At 41.4% G+C, this 21,186-nt stretch overlaps 1 protein-coding gene across 8 annotated transcripts in view; it reads left to right on the forward strand.

The window, feature by feature from the left end:
* LOC119160840 (putative phospholipase B-like 2) overlaps positions 1-21,186 on the forward strand; it is a 181,469-nt gene that overhangs the window by 2,934 nt on the left and 157,349 nt on the right. The window contains exon 1 of one of the 8 annotated variants that reach the window (XM_075880670.1): positions 3,352-3,370. The exons of the other annotated variants lie outside the window; for them this stretch is intronic. The gene's annotated coding sequence lies outside the window, so the exon portion shown is untranslated. Of the gene's footprint in view, positions 1-3,351; positions 3,371-21,186 lie in introns of those variants that run through there. 8 annotated transcript variants of the gene reach the window in all.

Below are 21,186 nucleotides of genomic sequence, written 5' to 3' on the forward strand. Positions count from 1 at the left end.
GCCGCTACTTGTCCACGCGTGCGCGCGTGATCACATTGAAAGAGCCACGAGTTCGAAGAAAAGGAGGTGCTTAAGGTCACGAGGCACGGTAGTTTCTTTGCCCTGCCACCCCTCCCTGCTTAGCTTCCAGCGCTTTCGTCGGGACGAGAGAAGAGATACTGATTTGCAGCATGCGACAAACCTTTGTAACTCCACTCGAACTAGATGGATTCTTGATATTTTTGCAGCTGTTGAATTTGTGAGGCAATAAGCTCTTCTAGTGGATTTATTCGATTACTACTTGAAAAAGTGTTTGAGGGCCTCTATAACGCATTTTGTTCGACAGGTGTCACGACGAAAACGAGTCCATTCGGCAATGATGGCGCGCGTTGGTCCAATCTACTGTGTGTGTGTTTGTGTGCGTGCGTGTGTATGTAACAAAACATATTAATAAGTATGCACTTAGCGGTTGAATGGTGCATTAGGGGCCGGCTTTCGCTATCGCGTACAGCCCTTAAAGGCGAAGCTTAAGGGTCCCCCAAATTTTGTGCACTTATATGTAACAAAAGTGTGCCGTATGTGCGTATGCGTGAGTATTTTTTGCACGTATGTGCGCCGTTCATGTAATAAATGTCCTCCGCATGTGTGTTAAATGCGTGCTGTCAAGCACCTGTGATTAGATAGAGTGATATTAGCTAAACTACGTTACCCTCCCTTAGTTGTTTTGCATAGCCCAAAGTTGGAGGAGGGGGGAATGAGAGCTCCCGGGCCTAGGTGGCTAGACAGACAGACAGACAGATAGATAGATAGATAGATAGATAGATAGATAGATAGATAGATAGATAGATAGATAGATACTTGACATTTCAAGTAATTGTACAATAAATGATGCAGCATCGAAGTGATCTTAGGATGTTTTGTGAAATGCGTTTTTTCATAGCAGAAAAAGAATTATTAGGGAGATCATTACAATAACATAGACATAAATTTAAAAAATTTGGCATATCGTGCCTTGATGATTTTTGCAGGAAAGCAGGTTTATTTTGTATTCGCAATTTGTAAGAACTGTCGCGCCACCTAGAGATACTCAAGAGCGCACTCTTGAGGATGATCAGTAGGCAGACGCTCCCTCGTTTTACTTCGCTAGTTTTAGTGTTAATGCATTTGCAAGAAACGAACACAAACCACTTTGTTTGTTCGTGCATTATAAATATACCGGATCGTTTATGAAGTAATAAATTTGATTTGTTCTTGCGAGACGCGAAGTTTTTGTGAAGATACGTGACAACTCGTGCGTTCAATCTTAGCCCGCAGAGTACACTCATCACTTTCGCGTGATTTTCTGTAGCCATGTTGGATAGTTAAATGTTATCGTCTGACCTTTGTAGTTGAAACTCACCATGGTCTGCTATATCATTGATCAGTGCTTTTGTAGTGCATGAATATCATAACATTCATTCTACGCGGAAAGTAGCGCAGGCTGGCAATTCGATATTTCCAACTTTGGCCCATGCTGCGCCGCCCGAATTTTACTTTCATTGATAGATAGCAGCACACTGCAGGCGATTCGCTTTTTGCTGGGTGGCGCCTTTACAATCCCTCCCAACTACAGCCGGTGACTGCAGCGCCATGGCGAGTCGCGGCGCGAACTACTACGAGCGCAGTAGAGCTAGGTGCTTTTCTGGCAACCGCGCACAGCCTAGCACCAAAATGCTGGAAAATCTCTGGTCGCTTTGGTACCCAGCAGTGCACGGACATCGACTATATTTGCGCTGACTGTTTTGTTAGTTTTGTGTGTGGTGCAGTCAGCGCTTCCTCTATTTTGGTGCTGTGCAGTGGTTAGTATGATCACCACATTCACGGCGAATATGGTGACGCGTAAGCGCTAGCTGTTTCGTGCAAGCGGTAGCGTTGAATGACCAACAACTTGCGTCAATGTGATTATGCACGAGTGGTGGTTGTTGTGAGTGAATGTGTTGCGGCGGTTTGTAAGTTTGTAGGATTGCAGTGTATTATGAATTGATGATACGTAAGTGCTGGCTGATTTGTGCAGACGTTAGTTCTGAATGAGATGGTGCGCAATGACGTGCTTTACTGATCGCTGTCACATGGGTACTTGCTGTATGTGGTCACCTATAGGTGCGATAAGGGCTGATCGCGATGATTTCGCGATTGGACTGGCGGCTGCATCATACTTGATCCGGATTTGTTTGGACCGCGTAGCGGTAATATCGGTTTTGCTCGAGCTAGCGAGCAAACAAGTTTGTCGCTGCTGCGCTGGGCTCTACAGCCTAATTCAGGTCGAGTTTAGCTGAGACGCCCTGATCACGATCATAAGTACCTGTGTGACACGGTATATATATGGTATTCTTTCCACTACTGGCAGAGTTGGTCCAAATAGCATAAAGAAAACAAAAAACAAACTGTGACTGTGATATACTGTCGGAGTTCACACGCGAATGCTCACATCAACTCGAGTCGTTCAGTTCTGCACATATCTGTTGCGTCTACCTCATTGGCTGCAGGTTGCATAAGTTCATAACAATGCAAGAAAAGCATTCTGCTACATATACAAAGTCGCTGTGTCAAAATTATGCAGCAAAGTTGCATCACGCAAGTATCTAGAACGATGGGACATTTGCAAAGAGCACATATTTTTTTGATTGGTCTTGCAAACAAGCTCATTCCTCACGATGTTGGCAAATTCGGCTGCTGGGCTTCTGCTGATACAAGCCACAGTGGGCCGCAGTATTATACATATATTGTATGACTGATGTATGAAATGGTTACCTATATATTTTGATCGGTATAAAGAACGAGTGCTTTGCCTTCAGCGCAACTTTGGCATGCTCATTTTTGCTTAGCACCTAGATATAAAGGTCGAGGTTGCACTATGATATTACAATTTTTCAGTGCATCAGAAAGACCATTGCTTGGCATATTTAGCCCATAATCTATTCTAGTGTTGCAACGATTGTCTTTGCAAGCTTTTGGTAGTGAAACTTATTGAGATGATTGACAACAGCAGGTCCATTAGTCTTTAAATATCACCCGAATGGTACTCTATGCCTACTCATTATTGGAGAGCATAATAGTATTTGTCTAAAATATTCTGTCTATGGCTGCAGTGCTCCCAGCAAGTTATTTGCAGTTTATAAAGGCTGGGAGTGCCTGATCACTGCATTATTGAGAGTCTGTCATTGTGTGCCTACCTTTTGTACTTGCATAAGTTTCTGTGCTTCCAGGCCCATTTATAGCAGAGCAGTAGGGACCCATGTCGCTAGCCATCAAGAGAACAATAAAAGAATTCGACGTACCTCTCCCGCAGCCATGAACTGGAAGTTGAAAATATGTGCACCTCCAACAAACCGGAAGTTTGTCTGGTGATGAGGTAAATGTACTTGTAATCTTTAGATGCTTTAACATCCCCCAAGGAGGCCTTGATGACCAAAAACAAAACGCTTCCTAAGCAAAAAAAAAACCAAGGCAAGGCTTCATTGATTGTGATGAAAAAAAAGCCCTTTGTGGTTTTTGGCACTAAAGTTCAAACAGCCTTCTCCAACATAGAGGAAAGTTAACTCTTTTTCTAAGTCTTTAACATTTTTTCTGACCTCGGCCAGTGTTATTCTAAGCGCTGTTTTGACACTTTATATAGCTTCTTTACTATTCGTTCACAACAAACAGCTAATATTAGTACCTGAACGTTATATGTCTAGAAATTCAAATACTTTTGAAATCAAAATAGTCGCAACTTGTTCAGATTTACTTTGGAGTGTCAGATTGGTGTCACAACATATAAGATTGCGTCACTGTGATGAATAGAATATTTGTAGTCTGACTGAATTGTTCCTGTTTCAATTGCCACGCATTTGGATAGATTATTGCAAATAATCTAATGACAAAAGCCTTAGCTTAGTAAACACAACATTCATTTATTCAACTATTGCATCTCATGAAGCCGATAACGCATCATTCAGTAAAAGCATTGCTGGTAATCTCCAAAGTGTTAGAACACAATTATTGAAGTGATTAGTATGGAGGTTTTACTTCGTTGCGTGTACATATAGCTGCACCATATTTATTCTGCTGCTTATGCATGTGCATTTCAATCATGACACTTGAACCACTCATAAGTAATAATTATAGTGCCTGCGCCTCTTTATCATATTTCACTCCGAGTGGCATTGTGTTCTATGCTAAGTGCCAGAACATATAAACAGGTCACACCTCCCATTCGCCACAAGTAGGTTTTTTTTTTCAAACCATTGATGAAGACAGTGACATGAATCAGAATTCTGCTGTAGAGAATTTGAGCAATTGTTTGAACAGGACACCATACCAACGGTCACACTTACGAGCCTTTTTTGGTCTACATTTGTGCAGTGTTAAAAACTATGAGAGTCAATGCAAATGTTTTCGTTTAAATATAAACTAAGACATAAAAATGTCTGCACCTCTATTCTGCCACATGGACTGAGAGAATTGAAACAGTGCAGTTCGGCACGAGATCACAGGATTGATTCCACACCACAGCAGTCACATTATAGTGGGTGCGATATGTACTAGTGCAATGAACTTCAACAGAGGAGGAGAAATGGGGAGGAAAGACTGGGGAGTTAACCATGCTTTGGCTCATTGGCTACCCTACACTTGGGGTAGGGAAAGGGGGAATGATAGAAAAGAAAGAGATAGAGGAAAAAAAGGATTGTAAGAAAGAGATAGATAAATAGTCAACATTTGGGATTCCATTTGAGGTCGAAATAATTTGGGATTCACTTGCTACAGCGCATCCCCCTATCAGGTTATAGTTTTGCAACACGAAACCGTAGAACTTGACCTAAATTCTTCTCTAAACCAGCATAGGTGCACAGTGCTTGCAAACCCTGCTCCCAGTTTTGCTCGCGTGGATGTCTGGTCCATCACAGATTTTATAGTATTATTTAGCAGTGTGGTTTTACAGGCCCTTCCTGATTGCTCTGTCCCCCCCCCTTCTTTTTTTAAATTCATAATATCCAGAAGACCGGCGAACCAGTGAACATATACAACCAAGTAGTTTAAACTGCATGAGAGGATGTTTGAAACAGTTCGTAATGTGTTGAAGTTGGCCCATATTCACGCACCTTGCAAATAAACGGCACAATTTCTTTATCTTCATTATGAAAACTTATGTGCTGCAGTCATGCCCCAATACTTTAAGAGAAATCAATGTTCAAGACAATTAAAATGTTTAATGAAAGTTACTGGCAAGAGAATGCAAAGTTTGCATTCCTTGCAAACGTTGCTTGAGATTTACAACTTACTTAAGGATCATTATCCATTCTGTGCAATTAGAAGATAGTGCAGGTCCAAATAAAAGGCAAATCATAAATACAAACGAGGGAGCAATTAAACATTATTGCCACTAAGCAATTTTACTAAGTATCCTATTCAAGATTGCAGAAAAATAAGCAGTTGCTTATTTGTAGACTAATGCGCGAGTAGTAGCAACGAAACGCTCAGCTTGAGGTTCAAGTCTAAATTCTTGCCATGGCAGTACATCTCAATGATGCAGGAAAAAAATTAAGGAATAATGCAAATGACCAGATGTTGGATGATGAAACCAAAACAATGTTTGATTATCAGTTTGTAAAATACTTGATTTGGGGACCCTTTAAATATATTAATGACTTAGCTCGTTGTGCACTTGCTTGGAGTGCAGATTCATTTCCATCATTGTCAGCCTTCCTCCTTTGAGAATCCTGGCACCAGAGTACCCCTACCTGTAGTAGAGATAGCAAAATACCCTACCTCCACTTTATTTCTGTACAGTTCAACCAGCAGCCTATCATCTCACTCCTAAATAAAGGTGGAGGCGAGTAAGCTGTGCATGCATGAAGTTCACTGCATGAGTCTAACACAGCAACCCAAAGCACAAGCTCTCGTAAGAAACCGTGCGCGTCTTTAATAATCTAATGGATTGTTGGGACGTTAAACCTCGCAAATAGATCAATCATTTTAAGAAACCGTGATGTGTTTAAACTTTGCTCGGAACATAGAGACCTAAGCAAAATTTGTTGAAACACAAAAATATGACAACAGGTGTGACTATTTATTTCTGTAATGTGCATTGCAGTAAAGTGATTATGCGAAGAGAACATTTGCAGATGAAGCAGCTGAATGGGTTGCAGGCGTTCCTTGGTGGAAGAGGCAGTCACATTCAACGGGCCTCTTGTGCAGCCTTGACGATGCAATGAAAACAGCAAATGCTAGTGCATCCATTACAACTTCTATCTCGAGTGAGCACTCTGGCATACTGAGCAACCGCCCCTTTTTACTTTACATGAGATCTGAAATGTAATCGATGACTGACTGATTTTTGACGAACGTGCAAAGCAGGCGTGGAACTTTAGCAACAGGTCGTGCAGCCTTTGTTTTCATAAGGAAGTGTTGGATTTATGTCGATGCCACGGAGAGGTGCTTCAGCATTGTCGACTACCTCAGAAGCAAAACACTCCGCCGCATTGGTTACTGGGTTGGAATAGATTATGACAATTTTAACACGATTTCTAGACTTAATCACACCTTCCGAATTTGACTTTTTATTGCCTAAAAACAAGCGAGCGGGCCGGTTCTACCTTCTTGAAGATTCATGAAGTTTACATAGGTGAATTACTTAATACACAATTACCACGCAAACGTCTACTATCAAACAACAGTACACCTACTGAGCCGTTACCAGAACTCTTAAAATCATTGTTTATCCAACATACCACCTGCCCTTCTACCTTTTGTTCAAGATATACTCTATTTCTTTTGAATAATGAATTCAGGTACTAATCAAGCACAAACACTCTCTGATCAGGCCATTCTTGACACAAAAAACGTCTCCTTGTTTATGAATATTGTTAGTATTATTTATGCGTTCCGTCTTCTGAATTGTACATACAAATCATCATCACTTTATTTTGGGTTGTTGGGCACATACTCGAGATAATAAAGAAGTCTTGAGAGTCTTGAACGTTGTCTTACAATATACCTATCACTGCACGAAGTGAAGCATTAAAGTCACTCATAGCACGCAAATGCATAATCCTGAAGCTTGCCCCTTGTTACTCAAATTGGTCTTCTACCTAATTACTTTAATTGTATTGATCCAACATAAATTTGGCATATGTATGAGAACCCATTTTGCACCAAAATTTTTATGGGACCATTAGAATTCAGAGCTTTTGAAATAGTCTCCGGTGACATTTTCCGCCTATTTCTGCTACAAAGACGACATATTTATTTTAAGGAAACATATCAAAATAATAATACTTGGCGTTTAACGTTACAAGACCACATTATGATTATAAGGGCTGTGAAGTGGAGTGCTCCAGAAATTTTGATTGTCTGGTGTCCTGGCATCGCACAGTGCACGAGCCTTTAGGCATACATTTCACCTCCATCAAAATGTCTTCGCAGCGACCAGGATTAAACCTGCCACCTTCATGTCAGTAACTGTGCACCTAACTGCTACACCACCGTGGCAGACATGTGAACACGGCATAAGTGGACTAAATGCATTTATTAGCAACAAGGTTCACCCTAGTAGTAAATTTACCATGCACCATTCTTTCAGCAAAATTACTTCCTATATATGACGGTATCTATTGAAACATTGAAACCCAAGGTTATGCTCTACATAAAGCCAAGGCATAGCCACTAATACATAGATTACACAAGCCATCACTCATGACACTGCAAACAGAAAACATTCGTCAGACAGGCGAAGCGTTTATCATGGGTCTGTAGCGAGAACAGTGACTATGCTCACCAGTTAAGCAACTCTAAGGAGACATTTGTTGAGAGAAATGAGTCGCACAATACTCTGAACAAGGTCTACAATGCAGCTTGAAGATTTGGAAATAAGCACAACACGAAGATGCCCCGTAGCACAGCCTAACCAGCTGCTAGCTTTTGCAATTCAATACCAAAATTCACTTCCGAATATAAATGTCCTTTGTAAGCATAATCTAACATTACCAAGCAATGAGCGCCTTTGAAAAGCGTTTCCTAAAGTGCCAAAGTTCATGCATCGTTGCAATAGGAATTTTAGGGACATGTTAGTGCATGCAAAAGTAAACGCTCATTTTTTTAACATCTAGTTCTCGTCTGAGATGCAAGACCTGCAAGCACCTTCAAGATTATGATAAAGTTAAAAGCACCAAAAGTGATTATGTACATCATGTATATTCTAGTTTTACCTGCACTAGCTCAAACATCATCAACATGATCAAATGTACATATTCTCGTAAACGCGACAGCTTGTTATAGTTTGAATAAACGGACATCACGCAGACACGGCAAATAAATTATTGAGAGCGGTGGCGCAGAATTTTATACTCGCAGGACATGTATTCAATCATCGTAAGCCGTACATACTCAAGTTAGCCTTTCAGCAAAAAAAAAATATTGCCACAGTTTACTCACAAGTTTAATACATTCAACAAGTATAATTGTATCAAAGAGGGCTTGCGGATCAGTTTGATATGACACATACACAACGATGACCAGTGAAAATCAAGCCGATCTTTTTGGAATTTCTAACGCTAATTTTCTCCACTGTCAGGTGGTGCTTCCTCGAGGCAATGATAAATCAGCAACACGTTTCCTCCCTTTCTACGTGACCCCCACCTCCCTCCTTTCTGTTTCATGAGCTTTTGACTCGCCCAATTCAGCATGTCAGCTCCTCCTGTTCATCTGCCCTTGTTTTGATGTGACCTCTCCTCCATTGTTTATACAAAATGCACTAAGGCACACAAGGGCTGACTTCTGGCTTTGTTGGTACGACATATGTGATATGGTTTGTGGTCATTTGTTAACAATTGGCACCAGTGTACTTGTGTTACCTTTGTCTTGATAAATCTGTCCTACACTCTTCACATAATGCTGGTTGTCGCAGCCTTGAAGAAGTCCGCATGTTGACACGGTGGCCGTAGCGACAACCAGCGTTTAAATTTTTTTCGTCTCTTCAAGGTTACGTTTTCGGCTCAGCTTCTGTCTTTTCTGGTTTTAACATGAAACATATGATTAAAAATAATAATAAAACATGCTATTGCATTGTATAATTGTTGTTATTATAGCTTACTTTTTCTACACTTCGATATACCTTCAATATCCACAATGAGCTTGGTTTCTTTTGTGTACTAAAAGTATACTACAATGCAGAGCAACCATTTGACTGAGTTAATGAAGCAACGATCCCTCTTCAATGTTTATTTTCTGTCCTCTTGCTTTGTCTACAGACTATGTACTGTATTAAAAGTAACATTATGAAAGAAACAAAAAGATTGTTATTTTTACATTATAGCACGGAAAATAAGGTATTTAGCAATTGCGTCTGTTTATCTTATTACCAGCTTGTCAAGTGCCGGAGGCATGAGTGCTTGCAAGCCAATAGTGGTTTCATTTCTGAGCGAAAGTGAGAAACATCCCCTCTCATACGCTCATCAGCAATTTTTTTTCAGTGATAAATAATTCAAATAGTATAACCATTTGAAAAGTAGGCCAATTGTGACATATCTCACACTAATTTGTTATGCGGCACAGAGCAGTTGACTCATCTGTCACTGAGCGTCAGCGCAGCCGATTTTACCTAAAGCCCACCTATTCATAAAAGTACCGCCATCTGCTCTTCCCCTCACCGTCTCCTCTCCGGCGCGTTGCTTTTTTTTTCTTTCGCTTACGACAGTAGCACACTCTGTAACGTGCCACGAGCTTACAGTCTGCTTTCGAGCCGTTGAGAGGAAGAAGCGGCGCAGATCAAAAGAAGGCTGTACTATTTCGAAGGTATAGGGGCTTCAATTTTACCTGGTTGATACGCTTACGAAGCAGATTGGCCAGAGTAGAAGAGCGACACGTGGTCATATAACCAGCAACGTGTTTGAATTACACGCATAATAAACAGACATCATGAGTACACGTCGCGCCACAACAGAAATGCAACAACGCATACGGCATTTTAGCGCCACACTGATAGTTTGGTAAGAAATAAATGTCGTATTTTTATTTTAAAGACCTGTATTCGCCTCTACAATAGTCTCACCAGGTTGCTGTACAAACCTCACAACATGCGCAGCGAGAACGCTTTAAAATTGTCGCACATTTAACAAATAACTGTTTTACGATCACTGGCACAATATTCATGGTGCAAAAGCGTTGTTATCCGGAGATTAGTTACATATTCACAGCTTACCCGTCGTTAACACAAGATGCACTATTAAGCTTTGAACATTTGTCTTCCTCACTGCAGTCACTGAGGAGTATGTTTGTCTTGAGGAAGGATGCTTGCGGCAAATAGACACGTACCTCAATCTTCGTGCTGGGTCAGCGACAAAACTGGAAGCCGCCATGACACTTTTCTACACTTCCTCACTCAGGAAAGAAAAAAACCCATCGCCAACAAGCCAACGTAAGCGAAGGTTGCTGCGAGCAAAATTCACCGCAGCTACAACCCATGTCTGATGAGTAAGGGAGTTTACTCAATGGGCCCAGGTCATCGGACGCACTTGAGACCACCTGATAACACGAGACGCTCTTTATATTGGACGAGGACAAGAACACATACGAAGAAATCTCAAAAAGAACATCGGGACAATATGAGGATAAAGAGTTTCTACTGGGAAGTTCCTGTCCACACGAAGCGTAAGTCTACATCTTAACACTCAACGCACTTCACTTCCATGCCACCAAGTTTTCAAAACGACACTCGCGCACACCATCGTTGCGGTGACCGCAGCACCGGGCAACGTGGCGTTTAGTCAGTCGCGGTAGCGTCCACGGTGGGAACACGCTTTCTCGTGTAGCTCGCTCGCTCGAGCTTACGTCGATGTCCCGCACCCTGACATCTTGCTGGCGTCTAGGTCACGCTCAACCGGAGAGAGCGCCCAGGACATGGTGTCGAAAGCCCCGACAGCCATCGAAGCCTCCCGCGCACGCTCGTTTGTTTGTTTGTATCCATTAATCCATGGCTCGTACCCACTCTGGGGGATTGGCTAAGAGAACATATAGTGTCATATGGACGGTAACTGCATTATAGCTTACAGCGAAAAAAAAACGGGGGGGGGGGGGCAGTTGTATAGTGAATTGTTAAAAAAAGAAAGAAACCAAAGATTTAGATTGTGTGAAAAAAGAATCAACAACAAAGTAGACACTAATAGCTACAACTTGATTTTTGAAGCCGACCAGACAGCTGGTTTTGCCAAACACGATCAATTTGGTATGTCACGGATTTATCCAGAATTGGAAATTACTTTTCGGCCCATTTTTTCGAGTATCTGTTAGCGTGGGCTTTATGTTGAAAAACGTTTAGAGTCTTGAATAAAATTACACACCGCATCGAATGCATCTCTGTGGCGATTTCCCAAAACAGAGGCACCAAAACTTAGAACATTTTCTGTGGTTAAATTTAAACCTAGCTTCGCAAATGGAATATCTAAAAGTCGTTTACTAATTAATGCATAGTTACGACATGAGCCAAAATAATGCTCAATAGTTTCTGATTCTTCGCAGAACGGACAAAGGGGGGAAAGTGTCAGACCAGCTCTGTGTAAATAAAAATTTTATGGGGTGACACGGCACTGGAATCTGGAGATTATAATTTCAAGTTTTTTGGACGGACTCCACTGGGCTTTCAATGGAAATTTGAGGTGCTGATAATTGGTCCATTGTGTGATATTTTCTAAACTATCTGTAAAAATAGCGCATTTCCTATATCTAACCCCTGATAAGTATTCTACCTCGGGAAGTGCTGAAATTACTGGTCCATCGAGTGATGCTCGTGCCAAAGCATCTGCCAATTCATTTAATTGTAATCCACAGTGACCTGAGACCCACACTAATTTGAGGAGTTTTAAATGCGGCGGTGCTAATGTGTGGAACGCTGCTAGGGCACGAGATTGTTCAGAGGTTGTCAGAGCTGCACACACCGAAAGTGAGTCTGTTAGGATGATTGTACTGGTCTCGGTCGTAGGAATTTTACGAAGAGGTAAAATAATAGCTACTAGCTCGGCTTCAAATATAGGAGTGAAAGCTGGAAGCGTTACTGAAAAAGACCAGCCGAGGAAATCAGACGCGATTCCTATGCCTGCCTTTTCATTTTCGACAGAAGCATCTGTAGCTATTACATTTTTTGTTTCTGCATGTACCAAGTAATCGTTTAATGTAGTGGTCAAAAATCTAAGAGATTGCAACTTGGCTTGTGGGGGGAAGATTTCATCGTACTCTATTATAATGTTGATGGTTGAGGAATTAGTTTCAATTACTGTGCTAATGTCTACATTTACGCAGTCCAGTTTCTTTTTAACGAAAATTATCTGAGGGGTAGGAAATTGAGGCCAATGTGCAAGATGAAAGAGTCAGGGTCGCTGATAAATGCGTACTCTGATATTCGCACCGGTATACTGTAGAACTTTAAGAAGGTTTGAACCGTTAGAATGCGGAATCGACAGAGGAGTGTTGGCAATCGCGCTTCTTGATACAATATATTATTCGCCACGAACCTGGGAAGTCCCAGGCATATTCGCAGGGCTTCTCGCTCTAACAATACGAGCGTTTTAATTTTATAACCAGCGGCCGCCGAGAATAATACACACCCAAATTCGAATATTGGTCGCACATACATTTTATATATTATTTACATTGTGTGTCTGCGCAGCCCGTATTTTCCGTTGCTTAACCTGCGTAATAAACCTAACGCCCGTTGTGCCTTTGCTGTTATATATTCAATGTGTGGGCTCCAATTTAGCTTTTCAATATAAATCATTCCTAAGTACTTCACTGAATCAACTTGTGGAATAGGTTTCCGATTATACAATACAGAAATTGAAACTGTATCTGCTATAGAAAACACAAAGAGCGCACTTTTACTGATGTTCAATGACAATGAAATCGATTGCAACCAAATTTCTAGTGTATTAATATATCTTTGCAGTTTTTGATGTAGTGAGTAAATGTCGCTCTCTGCAGCGAAGAACGCGATATCATCTGCATAAATGTAGACACTGACATCCTCAACAATTGGAATAGAGCTCATCAGTATATTGAATAATGCTGGAGATAGGACGGACCCTTGGGGAACACCACGTTTCTGTTTGAATTTGTGCGAACAACAGCCATCCTTCACGCAATACAATTCGCTTGATTTTAGGAATTCTGCTATCCACTCAGTAATATACTGAGGAAACTTTAGACTCTGCAAGGTGGTCAGTAGAATAGAGTGCTCGACACTGTCGTACGCTTTAGCTATGTCGAGAGTTACTAATGCGGCGTACTGTTTCCTTTTACTTTTACGAGCAAGCTGTATTCGACTCTCTAAATCCGCATGGGCGCACCAAATTGAGCATTCACAACGAAAATCAATTTGGTTTGGCTTCAATATGACCTTATTCATCATCCAGGAGTTTATTTGGTCCTTTAGAGCCCTCTCTATGAGTTTCACCATGTTCGTAGTTAGCGAGATGGGTCTGATACTTTCTATGGTAAAACCTAATCCTTGCTTTTTTATTAATGAAATTACCTTAGCTATTTTCCAGTCATACGGTATCCAGGCATTCTTTAAAGAGTAGTTAATAAGATTGAGGACGTCGTCAGGGAATAGCTTGAATAAAATTTTAATCATAGGAACTGTGATCCCATCTGGACCAGGAGCTGACGATGGTAGATCTCGAATGACTTGTGATGCTTCAGACAGCGTTACGTTTTCGAAGTCAATGCTTATGCTATACTTTTGCCAGTTGAAAGGCATAATCGAAGAAAATCTAATTTCTAGACCTCTGCCAATTGATTCTAAAGAGTTCTTCGTTTCTTCCAATGATAGTTTTTCATAATCAGTATTTAATGTAGACGGCAGGATTTTGCGAGATCGCATGTATTGAAATAAAGCTTTTTTATTTTTGGATTTCGAGAGAAAATCGAAATGTCTTTTACCATATTCTTCTTTAGCTTGGGCTACCCTATGTTTAAATACAGCGGCAAGAAATTTATAATCTGACCAGTTCTTAGGGGATTGATTATGTATTAGCTTCTTCCAAGCTGCCTGTCTTCGTCTGTAATCTCGTGAACAGTTGGAATTCCACCAGGGGCTATAGGGTATTCTCTTCGCCGATTTAACAGCGAATTCAGCGTTTTTGTATGCCCTTTTGATTACTGCGCTCATTTTCATAACTTTAGTGTCATCTCCATCCTCAGAAGGAGCGTCTAAAGCAGTTTTTAGGTCGTTTTGAAATTTTGCATAATTTCTATAGGTTCGGGCAAGGAAGCATGATGGTTTTACGGGGCAAGCGATCTCGAACATTATTGGAAAGTGCTCACTGTTAGAGGCGCAATCAAGGGCTGACCACGATCTACTAGCAATGGCCGAACTTACAAAGCTTAAATCTAAGGCGGAGCGTGACTGACCTCGAATGAATGTGGGAGTTCTAGCGTTAAGGCACAATAAGTTTTTGTCTACCGACCAGTCCCACAACCGTTGTCCACACTGATCTGTTCTAAAACCCCAGCAAGTATGGTGAGAGTTGAAGTCGCCAACTATAATTTTTTCTTTACAGCCTGAATTAGCAGCCATATCAAACAATCTCGTGTCTTGGGCGCCTACAGGAAAGTAGACGTTTATTAGCGAGAAAGGCAAGTATCCTGGCAAGGTAAAATCTAACGCGAAAATTTCGCATTCAGAAGACATACATTTGTATGAGTTTTTGACTTTTAAACTAATTTTATTGTTTATAAAGAAAGCTAAACCTCCACCTTTGGATGAACGGTCTAGACGAAAGATTTAGAATTTGGGTAGGTGAAATACATGATGTGAGGATAGCCAAGTTTCTTGTAATGCAATAATAGCCGGATCGAATTTGGAAGACAGGTATAACAGATCTGTTATGGCTGAGTGAAAAGATCGGCGATTCCAATGTATAATTTTAAGAGTCCTTAAGATTTCGTTAAAATGCTTTCGGTAATCACCTAATCTAAAATACTTTCTTTTAGAAAATCGGTATTTGAAAGGTTGTCTTTCTGGTATTTCTTGCTTTTTGCATGTTTTGGTGAGCCAGGTGTTTTCGATACAGGGGATCTAGAATGCTTTAGGGATTTGAGATCTATGTCCATATCTTGTGTGTCCTGAGAAGCTTCCTGTGCACCCTCGCTTTTCCTCTGAACGCCTTCTCCAGAGGGCTCTGCAGAGTGTGCATCCGGTAGAGTTATCTCAGATTCTGCCTCACTTGTCGGGTGTACAGACTCAGCATTTTTTACAGCTGTACTTATATCTATCTGTGCTCCATAGACTTGAGCGATTTGGTTATTCACAATGTGCGACAGCGACTCACATAGGGTGGTAGCAAGGCGTTGCATAGCCATATCCACAGCCTTCTCGATCATGTCCGCAATCGATAGGGAAAAGGATGTTTCCGTTGCAATGTTATGGCGGGCAGCTGCTCCTGCATACCCTTGAGTTCGGGCTTGGATTTCAGCAATGGCATCCTTTCGGGAGCATCGCCTTCTGTCTACAATTTCAAGGATTTGGATTTCACGTGCCTTGGCTGAGCAGTTTGCATTATCAGCGCAGTGTGCTTCATGGCAAAAACAGCACTTTTCTTCATTACTGTTACAGTCATTTGAGTTGTGCGTCTCACCACAAATTCTGCATCTAGGTTCTGACCTGCACCCTTTCACTGTGTGCCAATAACGCCAACACTTAATACACTGTAGGGGACAAGGTGATAGTGGCTCCACTCTGTATATTAAAGGCCACGCTTTGATTTCGGTTGGGCGATTCGACCCGGCAAATGTAGCGATCACGGACTCCGTTGGGACCTTGTTCTTGTCCACAACTCGACTACATCTATAGATAGCTATCACAGCTGCTTCTGAAAACATATCTAATATCTCAGTTTGGGTCAAGTTGACATCGACACCCCGAACGAGGCCTTTGACGCAAGCTAGGTGAGGTGGAATGAATGCGCTCACCGGGTTGGTAGCGAATACCGAGCATTTTAGTAGGTCTCGAACACAGAGCCGGTCAGACGAGAAGCAAAGAATGCCACCCTTGCCGAACTGCCTGACATCTGTGATGCTTTGGTAGTGAGTTGTAGCGGCTCTCAACTCCGTCTGAATCATTTTTGGATTCTTCATCCGTATAATACCATCGTTGCTTGGGACCAATGCCACAGGAACGGATGAGATACCATTGCGTAAGAACAAGTCCACTGGCGATTCCTGCGAAGGAAGAGAAGCAGACCAGAGGAAAGCCCCTAGTCCAGGTGAGGAAAACGGCATCTGCCTGGTCGTACTATCTGAAAATAAACTTGCTAATCAATTAGGACACTATAGATACGCTTACAAAAAATAATAAACAAAATTATTCACAACTACTGAATTCTTGGCCAAACCCTCAGAGCAGGCAAACGTCAGTGCAGGGACAGACTCAAAAAGGCCAACGGGGCAACGGGGCCATCAGCTACGTGATCGGAGAATTCTTCTTCACGGTGCACACTCCCTGCACCGTTTTCGTTCTTCCAGTCAATTTCCCGCTCCGATTTCGCCCCTATGGTGCTTTCGTCATAATCGTCACACCTAGCTACAGCAGCGATGACCGACAATTCGCGTTTTCGTCTTTAACTTTTCATTTTAAATGTTTGACCAAACACACCTTTTCACGCGGTTGAATTCCATGATCATTGTCATCAGCAAGTCCGCTGAAATTGAATGCGAAACCTAGTGGCACCCAAAAATGCCATTTTTTGTATAATTTGCTGAGAACTTGCAAGGCTCGCCTCAAAATGTAGCAGAGTCACAATCACGCGTATGCTCAGCGTTGCCTTGGAACACCCGTACGCGAGGCCGTAGAACAAGAGATATATTATGACACAAAAAAATGGCGAAAATCATAACTACACTGATTTCTGAAACACAAGGCAAGAAGTATGCAAACTCTCCCAAACCGGAAAAAACACCTACAAAAAAAAAACGACAAGCCACAAAAGATACCCCCTCAAGATATAAAACTGAATTCGCTGAGCTAAAATAGCTGATTAGCAAAAAGAAAACTGATGCTATATAGAATTATAGCGCCAAAGAAATATATAACGAATTGAAAGAAAGAACGAAGCATGACTACACAAAACTGCTAACGAATGCACACTCTAAAAGTAGGGTAATGTTATCAGCAGTTTCAGCAACATAGTAAAGGTTGCAGAATAGTCTACTATATATGAGCTCTACAACTCACAAATAAGCCATCTAACAGCCAAAGAAGCCAGCGTTCAACAAAACGCTAAAATCCGGTGGGTGAATAGAAACACAGAAACAAAGAAAAAGAATGATCATCAGAAGCCTAACCAGGAATGAATCTGGTTGAGTATCCTACCCTTAGGGAACAAAAGAAAAACGGGAATAGAATAAAGTCCTAAAAAACATTACCCACGAAAGTCATCCAGTGAGGCTGTTGACTTGATTAAAGAGGAAGAAGATTTCATGTTTAACAAGCTTGTGACACTTTATGCACAATGCTTCATGTACTGGCCAGTCAAATATGCTACCGAATGGCAAAAATATGAATAGCACACAAATGCACAAAAAGAGACTCGAAAGATTTAAAGAATTGTACACAGATTAACAGATGTCCCACTGTGGACCATAGCCATGCGCTGTCAAACTTCAATATCTGCGAAACAGAACCCATCAATTTACTTGGCTGGCAGAGACTCCAAAAGGGCATTCGACTCTGTAGAAATACGAGCAGTCTTAGAGCAGCTAGTGCATAATGCATACATGAATACCCTAGCCAACATCTACGCAGAATCCACAACAGAGCAGAAGCATTTTATTCGTGAAGTGGGTCTGGCAACGAGACAAAATCTGGGCGATATTTACAGAATGCTTAGCAAAAGTATTTGAGCCATCATATTGACAAGAAACAGAAATAAAGATTGACAGCGAATATCTCGGTACTTACGCGTTGCACATGACATCGTGCTTTCATGCAGTGTTGTCAACGAACTACAAAGACCGAGGGTCTAAACTGAGGAATTGTTTGAGTAATAAGCAGACAACAAAAATCAAATGTTTGGAGACCAAAGAAGAGAGCGAAAGTTTGCAACTGGCAACAGAACACTATAATCCTCACATTATATGTATTTGAGTCAGATATCACAGGACATTCGACTTATAAAAAGGAAATTCAGCAAAGAACACGGATGGGCTGGAGCATTAACAGCAGACCTTCCGAAATCATGACAGGCAATTTATAACTGTCCCTTGAGTGAAAAGTGGTCAACCATTGTATGGTGCCGGAACTAACTTTGCGTGTGGTAACATGATTGATGGTAAAAAAAAATTCCAGAACAGGGTATGAACTATGTCACATATGACGAAACCGAAAATGGTTGGCATAACGTTAGAGATGCTAAAAAAAGCAGATCTGATTAGAGAATGATCAGGTGTTGATTACATTCAAGCTGACATATAGAGAATGAAAACGGTGGACCTAGGCATCTCAAGGAATGCAAAAAAGAGAAAAATAACCAGTCAGAGAGACTTGTTGGCTACCAAAACAAGGGAAAAATAGCTGAGAGAGACAGAGATGAGAGAGACAGAGTTGAGTTCATCAGATGTTGTCCTGAAAACTTTGCGTTCATAAGATGAAATAAACTTGCACAGCGTTGGGCAAACTGGAGGTAAATGGGGGAAGCCTCTTTATAGCATTGGTCATAAAGTCTGATATACAAGAAGAGTATGCGTTATCGAGCTTTTGCACATAGCAGGTTGGTATCAATACCGAAAGGTTGATTAACTCGCATCACAAGTGCTAGTTTACGTTCTATAATTGTACTACCGACAACTTTTGCAAAGGTGTCAAGCGACATAGAAACATATCTGGACCACCTAGCACAACGACGTAGAGCCGCGTCCACGACTGTGTATAGTGATACTTTGGGTAGTTGCAGGGTCTGACATGGTGTGCACAGGAGCACGCACGACCTAATAGACATTCTGACCTGCTTTACATTAGTTTGACCATGCTGAAAGGTGCACCTGTTTAACTGATGATGCATGCTCCCTCAGGGTGTTTTCAGTATGTTGATTCCAAAGATGACACGTTTCGAATGATAGCACATGCCTGACTAAACACTTGTTATCCTGCCTAGTCAGGTACGATACTCTTGGCATTATGAAACTTCTTCAGTGCCAGCCACTCGAGGTCCTAACTAAAGCACAGGGCATGAATGAAGTAAGAAAAAAGTGCACCTGCCACCACAGTTCAGATTTTAAAATTTTACTCACTCGCTAACAAGGTCAAATGAAGGCATGACTTCCCCGAAAGACCATGTTCCACAAGGAGTGCCCTTTTTGGGAATGTCATGGCTTCATTTGGTTATGTTAAGCAAGTATTTGAATTCATGAACTGTGGCAGCAGACGTGTTTTTTTTTTACCTGCTTCGTGCAGTTTAGTTAGGACCTGGAGTGGCTTGCACCGAAGAAGTTTCATGATTCCAAGCGTTCAGCAGCCCGCATCACTCAGGCAAAGTGGAACTTGAAGCTGAAGAATGCTCGTTGTTTCATGTAATAAAATGGAAAGTTGGGCAAGTTGGTTTGCAGGCATTCATAGTAACGTTTTAGCTCAACTCAAGCTCAGGCAATTTTATAATTGTAAAAAAATGAAATCGCTGTGTCTTGTCTACGAATTGCGTTGTCGAAGTCATGCATTCGCACCATGGATTTGGCATTTTAACGCCAAATAATTCGTCTGAAAATTGCTGCGTATCAAAAAAATTTCGCGAGCAGAGCCACCGAAAAGATTAAGATTTTGTAGAGTGGTTCAGAGCATGAGTCTACAAGAAAAGAGACACAACAGAAACGCTTTGCTGTTTTACTTTACGTTCATTGATTTTCACATAGGCTCAAGCATATAGCCAATCATTTTGGTGCACACGTTGTTTTTAGTGCACCAAATAAGGTTCAATGCGTTTGTCGTAGCCAGGTGGATAAAAAATTTGACGAAGTTAGTAAAAAATGTGTTTGCCTTACAAAAGAATGTGGAAAATTTGTGAGGTGCAGTAACGGGGTAGTTTATTTATTGCCCCTAACCTGAAGTCGTGCATATATATAGGTCAAACTGGCCGGTGCATTAACATTCGCCTTTATGATGATTTGAAATGTTTGCAAAATAGCATTCAGTTCCACCTAGCTGAGCATTGCAGCACCTGATTGGTGGGACACGATCATTTTGATTAATCGCGAAGACAAGCTAACTTGGAAATTCGTAGAAGTGTTTCATATCAGAAGGTGTGCTAATAAATGCGTAAACAGCCCATTTATTGTACTAACTGGCAAGGAATTCACCATTTTGAGCCATACTTGACTTCCACATTCTGCTGCATGTTGTCGATAGCACTTATGTAAAATTTAGAGCCATGATGTGTCATCGTTCTTTCTTTTGTTTTTCATTCGCACATGCGCTCTTGAGCTACCTTGAGATATATGTTTCGTGTATTTCTTTCAACAAACTGAGTCGTAAGTTTGCGCGCGCTTGTCTCCAAGCCTCCTGTTTTCCAGTACCCTGTGTGCGCGTTGGAATGTTACCAAGAATATTGTTGTTTTATACCCATGAAGCCCACTCGCAAAACCTGAGAATACCTCACTGGGCTTGGAATTGTTCACATTCCATAAAATATACGCTGTGTACTCAGCAACAGCCCAAAATGTGCCCACGAACCTCCTTCGTTGGCTCATTAATTATTGACATTGAACCGACGAGCTTCGGGAAAACCAATGTATCAGTTAGGGAGTGTGTCTAACAAGAGGGTGTGGAAGCTCTAGCCAGAACACGGCGAAAACAAATTTTATTTCTGAAGGGTCCTAAGGCAGGCGCTGTGTCATTCTTTAAGAGCAACAATTTGTGTCTGTTTAAAGCGGATAAAGGCAGTGGGTTCATTGCAATGGATGTAGCTTCATGCAACTTCAAGGCAGGAGAGGCAGTCTACAGGAACACGGTCAAGTTAACCAGCAATACAAGAGTTTTAAAAAGCAAGGTAGTGGCTCAAAATAACGACTTGGAACTTGCAAAACTAGAAAGGTCTATTGCGGCTAGCAAAGACAACACCTTTTCTGTGCTCTTTATGGCCATGATGCATAAGCTGGATGTTTCATTCAGTGGGTTCATGACAATGAATGCAGCTTCATACAACTTCAAGGCAG

The sequence above is a fragment of the Rhipicephalus microplus genome, chromosome X, assembly GCF_043290135.1.
Source record: "Rhipicephalus microplus isolate Deutch F79 chromosome X, USDA_Rmic, whole genome shotgun sequence".
NCBI lineage: Eukaryota > Metazoa > Arthropoda > Arachnida > Ixodida > Ixodidae > Rhipicephalus > Rhipicephalus microplus.